Genomic DNA, 9,722 nt, shown 5'->3' on the forward strand with positions numbered 1-9,722 from the left:
GCTTCTCCTCTAAAAACGTTTCTATACAATTTCCATTAGATGGTTTCTTGCACCTCCCACTGAGACATCTTGTAATGGCCACTGTCAGAGACAGGATGGATCACTGGTTTGATCCAGTACAGCAGGGAGATGAGATACCGAGCTAGATGGCCTTTAGGTCTGATCCAATACAGCAAGGATGTGGGATACTAGGCTATATGGGTGATTGGTCTGATCCAGTACTGCAGAGAGGTGGGGATACCAGGCTAGATGGGCTGTTATTCTGGTTCAGCAAGGACACAGGGATACATGGACTATCAGTTTGCTTTGGTATGGCTGTTCCTGTGCAGCAGCCTTGCACTAACTGGAAGAAGTGACCTGCAATTGATTTTTTTTTTTTTTAGTTTTCAATTTAAAAAACGGTATAGGCTGTCAGATTGGTTCATATTCCATTTTTTAAAATTAAGGGTTTTGTTTTGTTGAAGTGTATCCTATTTAAAGAGACTCTTGGCATGTCTATTATTTCATGTAAAACACTTCCTTTAGGCTCTTCAGCACCTGCTCTTTAGTTAGATTTTTCCAGTCTCCTGGAAGATCTGCTGCTTTAGCACCATACGCTCTAGCTAACTGGTCACTGAATGATTTGAAAACAAATTTCCTGAAATCAGAAGCATCAATATTGGGACCAGGCTGAATGTGCCAGTCTGGGTAGTAATGGCGGTAATCTTTGAAGGGATGAAATTTCCCATCTGCGGCTGCAGTTTGGAATTCACGATTGGAAACCACATCAGAGGAGCATATGGAATGCTCAAGCTTTTGTGAATCACAATCCCTGAAGTTCCCTAACCCTTTGGGTCGATGGACTGATACAAAATGCTCTTTATGGTCAGTGCCTCCTGCTTCACAGGGGGCTTCACAGAACGGACACTGCTTCCCACAGCCAAACACTCGCTTGAAGATCTCATCCTGGGGTTTCACTGGCAGGCTGGAGAGTTTGGTCTCAAGTTCCAAATGATTAAACTGGGTTAAGATTTGTTGTTCCAGCTCCAGAAGGAAGATTTCAATGTTACCAGAAAGCTGCTCAATTTTTGCTGTGGTTTTAAACTGTACTCCAACTAAGCTATTGCTGGAAATGGCCAGGTCCTGCTGCAGCTCTTTGCAAAAGCTGTCTAAAAAGGCAGAAACTGTGTTATTGTTTTTATTTATGGAGTTTTTCAGAACTCCCTTGATTTTATTTATTATTCTGGATAGAATCCCTTTCTCCAAATCCCTCAAACTTGCCTTCCCTCCATAGTGGTCTATCAGACATCTCTGTATCCAGGATTTGACAAACTCTTCATAGTTACTTATCTATTTCACATAGTTGTCAAAGTTCATCTCTTCCAGCAGCTTCTTTAGCAAAAAGAACTGAAAGAAGCTTCGGCTGGTGTATTCAAGGGCCTGTTCACTGCTGAGAAAATTGTCAACTATTTCTAGTCCGAGCCTTTTGTTGACATAACCCACCAGGGCAGGTTTGAGACACTGATCACAGAAATTCCTCGCCCTCGTTTGGCTCTCTTTCTTTTCCAAATGGAGATCAGTAAATATGGAGAAATAATGAGGTTTCAGCTTCTCCAGATGTTGCTGAGGATCATTTTCTTTGATAAAATCTTCATGCATCTTCTGAAATGCCCAAGCTGCTTCCCCCAAACGTGAAGCTTCAGGTCAACTTCAAACAAAGGAGAAGTGTGAAGTTTCTCAATCTCCTCCTCTTTTAACCTCTCATTAACCATATGCAGCAGTTCTCCACAATAGGTTTCATCATAGTCTGTTTTGGATTTAACTTTTTCTTCAATGTATTTCTTGCATTCAGTCATTAAAGATAGAGCAAGCTCTTCAGTTTTACAGTAACATTCCTGTGAGAAGTATTCTGCAACTGCTCTGGTCCATTTTAGGTTTAAGTATTCCTTCTTCATTGTGAAAGACTTCATTCTGTAATCCAGCAGGCTTTTTGCATGTTGCAGTATCTGTCTGACAGCACCCCCTCTGTGCTTCAGATCCTTTCTCAGCTGGAGATCCATATCTTGAACAACTTGACATTTCTGTAAAGTACAGAGCGTTAACTCTGACAAGGTTTCTCGCCACATCGTTTCAAATTCTTTTTTCAGTTTCTCATTGTCTAGTTTATCTTCTCTGTTTCGGCATTCAGCCAAGAGTCTGTCAACTTCCCCTTCAATTTTCTGCTTGTACCCAGACTGGATATTGTCTATCTTGTGCTGTCCTCTTCGTATTCGAATTGCTTCCTCACAGTTACTGCTTGAATAATTGTCAAGTTTTCTTTTGAGGCTATTTGCGCTCCTTTTGAAATCTTCTCTGTACTTTTCTATCAGGTTCAAATTTGGAGCTTCACCTTTAAAATACTGTTCTAAGTTATTCAAGAGCTTCTGTTCTCCCTGCTGTAGCTTCCCTTGTGCTTCCATTTTTAAGCTGTGAAAGAGATCACCCTCTAGTGTCTCTGGCAGCTGATTCTGGATAAAAGTTTCTTTTTCAGATATCCAGAGATACATCTCCTTGCGGAAACCTCATTCCCATTCAGAATACTTCACAGACAGCTGGTGATAGGCTTCAGCTACAAGGCTGTTTCTAAAGCTAAAGATGAAGTTCTCATGTTTCACTGACTTCCACAGGCTCTTCAACCATACAATAAAATCAGGAATATCCTTTCCAGCTCTTTTCCGTGAACGGTTCTCTATGAATTCAAACAGGTATTTCTTTAGCTCACACACACTCTCACTGTATCCAGTGTTTACGGGAGCCATGAGAGGGACTCCATGCTGCAAGCCAGGCATGTACCAATTGTGTTTTTCTGGGTCATACTCCATAATATCAGAAAATGTCATTTCCCTGCTTTGCTTTTCCATCCTTGCTGCAGCTTTGGTCGTTTCATTCAGCTGCTCCAGGAGGTGTTTCCTGTCCCTCATATTTTGATCATGAGCAGACACATCACTGACATTCTGGTGCACAAACTGGCAGTTTGGCTGTTTTCCTATTTCCTCCATTCTGAGAAATGCATGGACCACAATTTGCAGAACATCCTTCATTTCTGTGGCATTCTCCATGGCCATGTTAACGATGGTGATGTCACTCAGTCCAATCACCAGAGTGGCCAGCTCATTGTCATGTTGATAACTGTCTTCCAGTGCTGTTAGTTCAGGGGCCTTCAGACCTTCAGTGTCTATCACCAGGATGAAATCACAGCCAAGCAGCTCCTGAACAGCTTCTGTAACTTTAATGAGTGTCATGAACGCTCCTCGCGTACATCGATCGCTACTCACTGCAAACTGCAGGCCGAACATGGTGTTGAGAAGAGTGGATTTCCCAGTGCTCTGCACTCCCAGCACTGTTATAACCACCATTCTGGATCTACCCCCTAGTCTGATATGGAGATGAGTTAGAACATCTACTACCCAGTTCATGGGGATGTTGGAGGCATCTCCATCGATCAGCTCCACAGGAAACCCTTCCAGCATCAGGTCAGCTGCTGTGCATGGGAGATGGGAGAATTGTCTTTGGCTTTCTTCCATTTTCCCTTCTTTATCCAGGCTAAATTTCATCCATTTCAGAAAGTAATGTTTCTCCACTGGATTCAACTGTACTATTCCATTGATAAACTTAGTCAAACCATTAGTACGGTCACACTGATTCTGCTGTCTACGTATCTCTAACCATTTCTGTTTCAGTGCAGATTTATAGTCTTCAATGGCCACGTCCCCTTGCCTTTTCATTAGGCACATCTCTTTTTCCAATTTAGCCAAGTTTTTCCATGGGTCTCCTTGCAGGCTCAGCATTTCCCTTTTGTATTTTGCCCCATCTCTTATTTCTGCAGTGATTTCTTCAGTATATTTCCTCGCACACTGACATGCCTGACACTCCTCATCCACCTGGATTCCCAGGTCACATGCCGTCACAGCCATGGCTCCCAAACTCACTGTCTTCGGAGATGAATTCACTATGGTTCCTATGGTGGACTTCACCTTTTTCCACAAATCCTGCATTATTCATGATACTATCTTTCACCAGTACTAGTGATTTGCTCAGTTTCAACACTGAGGACAGCTTATTAAGAAATCCCAGAGTTTCTTTGGGTTTCTTATTCTTGCAGTTGAGGATGAAGTAATATTTAGAGCTGGATTTTTTCAGAGATGACAACAGCTCGTATTCTTTCTCACCGATGCTCTCGGTAACTATGAACACTGCGGAGGAGACCGCTGTTAAAAAGCTAAACTGTAGCCAGTGGGACTCAATGTCTCCATGCAAATTTGTAACTGCAATGGGTTCTGGGAAAAGATCAGAATTTTCCGTCCCCCCAGGGAAATACCAGGAAATCTCAACCAGCCCATCTGCGATTTTCTGAAGGAAGTTCCCAGACTCCATGTCCCGATGGATAAAGAAATCATGGTGCTGCTGGGAGGGGCTGAGAACCTCATTGAGGAGTTGGGACTTGGAGAAGCTGTAGCTCCCCATCCACACAAAAGAAATCGTTGGCATTTCTGTGAGCACCAGGCTCTCCTCTCTGAACCCTCTGCTCTCTGCCAGGGAGTGCGGCCTCCACTTCCTCACAATGTCCCTCATGGCCCACAGTAATAGGGTGCCCTTGGGGGTGTTGAGGGTGGGTAGCAGCAGAGGGAGGGCAAACTGGCACATGGACATTTTGGACAGGATCTCCTGCTGTAGGAAACTGAGCAAAGCAGAACAGCACAAAGAACATCAAGAGATTGCAGAGAAACTTTCATCTCAGTGTCACTAAAACAGAAAGTGCCATCAGTATGCAGTTTCTCCTCATAATCATCCATTTCTTCTGCAGGAGCCTTGTGCCCAATGCTTGTATTTCTGGCCGTCCCATTCAGAGCTATGACCTTCCTCAGGAAATGCCAAGGTAAATCACCTAATGCCTCTGGAATCCTGTTCTTGATGCTTTCTGGGCAGATCTCCAAAACATCCCTCAGCCTGATCTTGATGCTTCTGTGCTTCTCCAGGTTTAATCTGGACAGAACATCTTGAAATGCTTTACTTCTTTCTGCAGAAGGAAGTTAAAACAAACCAAAATTTCAGAGTAGAAAATGGTGACTTTATATACAGTTTACTCATTCCATAGACAGCCTGATGTTTGTAATTTAAAGAAAAGCAGTACCCAGTAAGTAACAGATGACTTATACATCCTGGATTCAATTCTTCTCTTACTTATATTGGTTTAACAAAAATGAAGCCAATGGGATTACTTCCATGCAAATAAAACATAGTTCTGGCCCACTTTGAACTCCACTAGGTTGGTTTGCATTGTTTGATCCCAATCCTTATCCTCAGCGCAGTGCAAAGTCCACTTTAAAATGGCTTAAGTGGCCAACTGAGAATTTCCTCGAAAATCTTCCAGTATAACCAGCTCTATGACATCCCAGCTCACAGCTACTGGAGGAGGGGGCATAGACTCAGGACCCTGTCTCTGTGGTGATCCCAGAAGCTGGAATGATCCCTTGGCTGCTCTAAGCTGCTGCTCAGGATCAGACTGGTGCCTGGCAGTCTGAGGATCAGGTGGCTGTGATGGTAGCCTTCACCCCTCACCCTGAGCTGTGCTGGGCATCAATGGCTCATCCGGAGGATCTGACCCTTTATTTCCCTTTCAGCAGTCAGTGCAGATTACACCTTCTGGGAAGACTTATTTTTGATTTTCTTCATATCTTCCTCCATCTCTTTGCTGGGACATGTCTTTTACAGGTGTAGCTAACAGCACTGTGGCTTTGCTTACTTCCCAGCGACCAAATCAGTCCCTTCACTCACGCTACTTCCTCTGTCCTTTTGGGGAGCTGTGAGTACTGTCATTACTTACAAAGCAAATTTACCCACATTGCAACATGGGGAGCTAATGCGAAGACACCTCCAGGCCAGTCCTGGTACGGTAATGTCTCCAGTGCAGTGTTAGGGTATTTGGACCTGATAAAAAATTAACCCATTTATTATGTGTTATAGAGACATTATTAAGGTCACAAGAGCAAACTATTCCACTGCACAGGAAAGATAGGAAGAGTGGCAAGAGACCATCCTGGCTTAACCAGGAGATGTTCCATGATCTAAAAATAAAAAAAAGAGTCCTACAAAAAGTGGAAACTAGGTCAGATTACAAAGGATGAATACAAACAAACAACACAAGTATGTAGGGGCAAAATTAGAAAGGCCAAGGCACAAAAGGAAATCAAACAAGCTAGAGACATAAACGGTAACAAGAAAACATTCTACAAATACATTAGAAGCAAGAGGAAGACCAAGGACAGAGTAGGCCCATTACTCAATGAAGACAAAAAAGCAATAACAGAAAATGTGGAAATGGCAGACGTGCTTAATGACTTCTTTGTTTCGGTTTTCACCAAGAAGGTTGGTGGCAATTGGATGCCTAACATAGTGAACACCAGTGAAAATGGGGTAGGTTCAAAATAGGGAAAGAGCAAGTTGAAAATTACTTAGACAAGTGAGATGTCTTCAAGTCAATAGAGCCCAATGAAGTGCATCCTAGAATACACAAGGAGTTGACTGAGGAGATATCTGAGCCATTAGCTCTTATCTTTGAAAAGTCATGGAAGATGGGTGATATTCCAGAAGACTGGAAAAGGGCACATATAGTGCCTATCTATAAAAAGGGAAATAAGAAAAACCCAGGGAATTACAGACCGGTCAGCTTAACTTCTGTACCCGGAAAGATAATGGAGCAAATAATGAAGGAATCAATTTGCAAACATCTAGAAGATAATAAGGCAATATGTAATAGTCAGCATGGATTTGTCAAGAACAAATCATATGAAACCGACCCGATAGTTTTCTTTGACAGGGTGATGGCCTTGTGGATAGGGGGAAGCGGTAGATGTGGTATATCGAGACTTTAGTAAGGCATCTGATATAGTCTCAAATGACCTTCTCATTAAAAAGCTAGGGAAATACAACTGAGATGGAGCTATTATAAGGTTGGTGCATAACTGGTTGGATAACCATTCCCAGAGTAGTTATCAATGGCTCACAGTCATGCTGGAAGGGCACAACGAGTCGGCTTCTGCAAGGATCAGTTCTGGGTCTAGTTCTATTCAATACAGTCATCAATGATTTAGATAATGGCATAGAGAGTACACTTATAAAATTTGCAGACGATACCAAGGTGGGAGGAGTTGCAAGTGCTTTGGAGGATAGGATTATAATTGAAAATGATCTGGACAAACTGGAGAAATGGTCTGAGGTAACTAGGATGAAATTCAATAAGAACAAATGCAAAATATTCCACTTAGGAAGGAACAATCAGTTGGACATGTACAAAATGGAAAATGACTGCCTGGGAAGGATTACCGCAAAAAGGGATCTAGAGGTCAGAGTGGACCACAAGCTAAATATGAGTGAACCGTGTAAGACTGTTGCAAAAAAAGCAAACATCATTCTGGGATATATTAGCAGCAGTGTTGTAAGCAAGACATGAAAAGTAATTCTTATGCTCCAGTCCACGTTGATTATGCCTCAACTGGAGTATTGTGTCCAGTTCTGGGTGCCACATTTCAGTAAAGATGTGGACAAATTGGAAAAAGTCCAGAGAAGAGCAACAAAAATGATTAAAGATCTAGAAAACATGACCTATGAGGGAAGATTGAAAAAATTGGGTTTGTTTAGTCTGGAAAAAAAAAGACTGAGAAGGGACATGATAACAGTTTTCAAGTACCTAAAAGGTTGTTATAAGGAGGAGGAAGAAAAATTATTTTCCTATCCTCTGATGATTGGACAAGAAGCAATTGGCTTAAATTGCAGCAAGGGAAGTTTAGATAGGAAATTTTTCCTAATGTCCGAACTGTCAGGGTGGTTAAGCACTGGAATAAATTGCCTAGGGAGGTTGTGGAATCTCCATCATTGGAGATTTTTAAGAGCAGGTTAGACAAACACCTGTCTGGGGTGGTCTAGATGGTGCTTGGTCCTGCCATGAGGGCAGGGGACTGGACTTGATGACCTCTCGAGGTCCCTTCCAGTCCTATGATTCTGTAATGAAGCACCAGCTCTGCTTTAGTTTAGGTTGAGAAGCCCTTTCTACTTAAATGTTAATTCTTCTAAGTGCTGTAAGATCTCCATGCTTACTTGGACTGACTTGAAATTTGTTGTCTCATGGGGGAACAGGATAGGGTTAGTGACCCAAATTTTGGGGTCATTTGAGCAAGGAGTTCCCCAGACACAGCTCGTCAAAAACACAGCATTTTGCAAAATCAGCAGTCTTATAATGGAGGGGATTGTGCACCACAGAGCTCAACATCCCCTACTTGATCTCAGTCACTCATCGTTTATTTCAGCCAGTGTGTGGCACTGACTGCCCGTTTGAGGAAGCAATACTGAAAACATCTATTAAAGGAAACCTTTGGCTTTCTAGAACACTGCATGCAAACACACATGAGCCAAAGAGATTGAAACGTGCATGTGCTGTGAGCCTAGGCAAGAGTCTTTCCAGACAGTCCACTCTCACAGTAGCTGGATGGCTCAAGTACATTTGAGCCCTACTCTACTCCACAGTATTAACAACCTTCCTCAGAATACCATCCTTGCCACCATGGATGTCACTTTCCTATACACCAATATCCCTCACAATGACAGGATAGCTGCCTGCCCCAAATATTTAAAAGACAATGGACAACCATCAATTATCCATCCCAAACACATACCAAACTCATCCAGTTCATCCTCGCCTGTCATAGATTTACCTTCAACAATAAACATTTTGTCCAAAGCATGAGAACAGCCAGGGGTACTAGGATGGCTCCCCAATATGCTAACCTCTTCATGGGTCATCCTGAAGAAGAATTTCTGGAGAAGTGCATCATGAAACCAGTGATATACCTGAGAAATTTTCATCCTATGGGAAGACAGCTTAAACTCCCTCAGACTTCCACCACAACTTCAACAACCACCACCCATCCATTAAACTCTCTCTGGAGCTTTCCCACACTAGCATCAACTTCTGGACACCACAATCAGCTTCAACAATGGAACCCTACAGACAACCATATACAAGAAACGCATGGATCACCACACCTACCTTCATAGATCTAGTAACCACCCCAACCATACCAAGAAATATGTTATTGAAAGCCACTCAGATACCACAGAATGTGCTCTGAGGAGAAAGTAAGTGATATATACCTTAATGAAGGGATAACCTATTTTTTGTCAAGGTCCAAATTTCTTGGTCAAGGTATAGTCAAGGTCCAGACTCCAAGAAAAAAAAATTGAGAAACCCATAATGATAATAAACAAATAAAAACATTGTGGGATCCATTCAAAAGCATCTCGCAGTCCGGATTTGGCCCATGGTCCGCCTATTGACTATCCCTGGCTTAACACACTTGTTGTCGATATTGTGAAGGCCAAGACTATAACAGTGGTCAAAAAAGAGCTAGGTAAATTGATGGAAGATAGGTCCATCAATGGCTATTAGCCAGGATGGGCAGGGATGGTGTCCCTAGCCTCTCTTTGCCAGAAGTTGGGAATGGGTGACAGGGGATGGATCACTTGATGATTACCTTTTTGATTCATTCCCTCCGAAGCACCCGGCATTGGCCTCTGTCAGAAGACAGAATACTGAGCTAGATGGACTTTGGTCTGACCCAGTATGGCCGTTCTTATGTTCACTTAAAACCACCTTCACCAAACAAGGACACTCCATCAGAGAAGTAGATTGCATCATGCAACAGGCCACC

The 9,722-nt window shown here is 42.7% G+C and overlaps 1 pseudogene; it reads right to left on the bottom strand.

Moving 5' to 3' along the window:
• Nucleotides 1-498: 498 nt before the first annotated feature.
• On the bottom strand, nt 499-8,742 carry LOC144930645 (up-regulator of cell proliferation pseudogene; annotated as a pseudogene).
• Nucleotides 8,743-9,722: the final 980 nt, after the last annotated feature.

This window comes from Lepidochelys kempii, chromosome 6 (genome assembly GCF_965140285.1).
Source record: "Lepidochelys kempii isolate rLepKem1 chromosome 6, rLepKem1.hap1, whole genome shotgun sequence".
Lineage (NCBI taxonomy): Eukaryota > Metazoa > Chordata > Testudines > Cheloniidae > Lepidochelys > Lepidochelys kempii.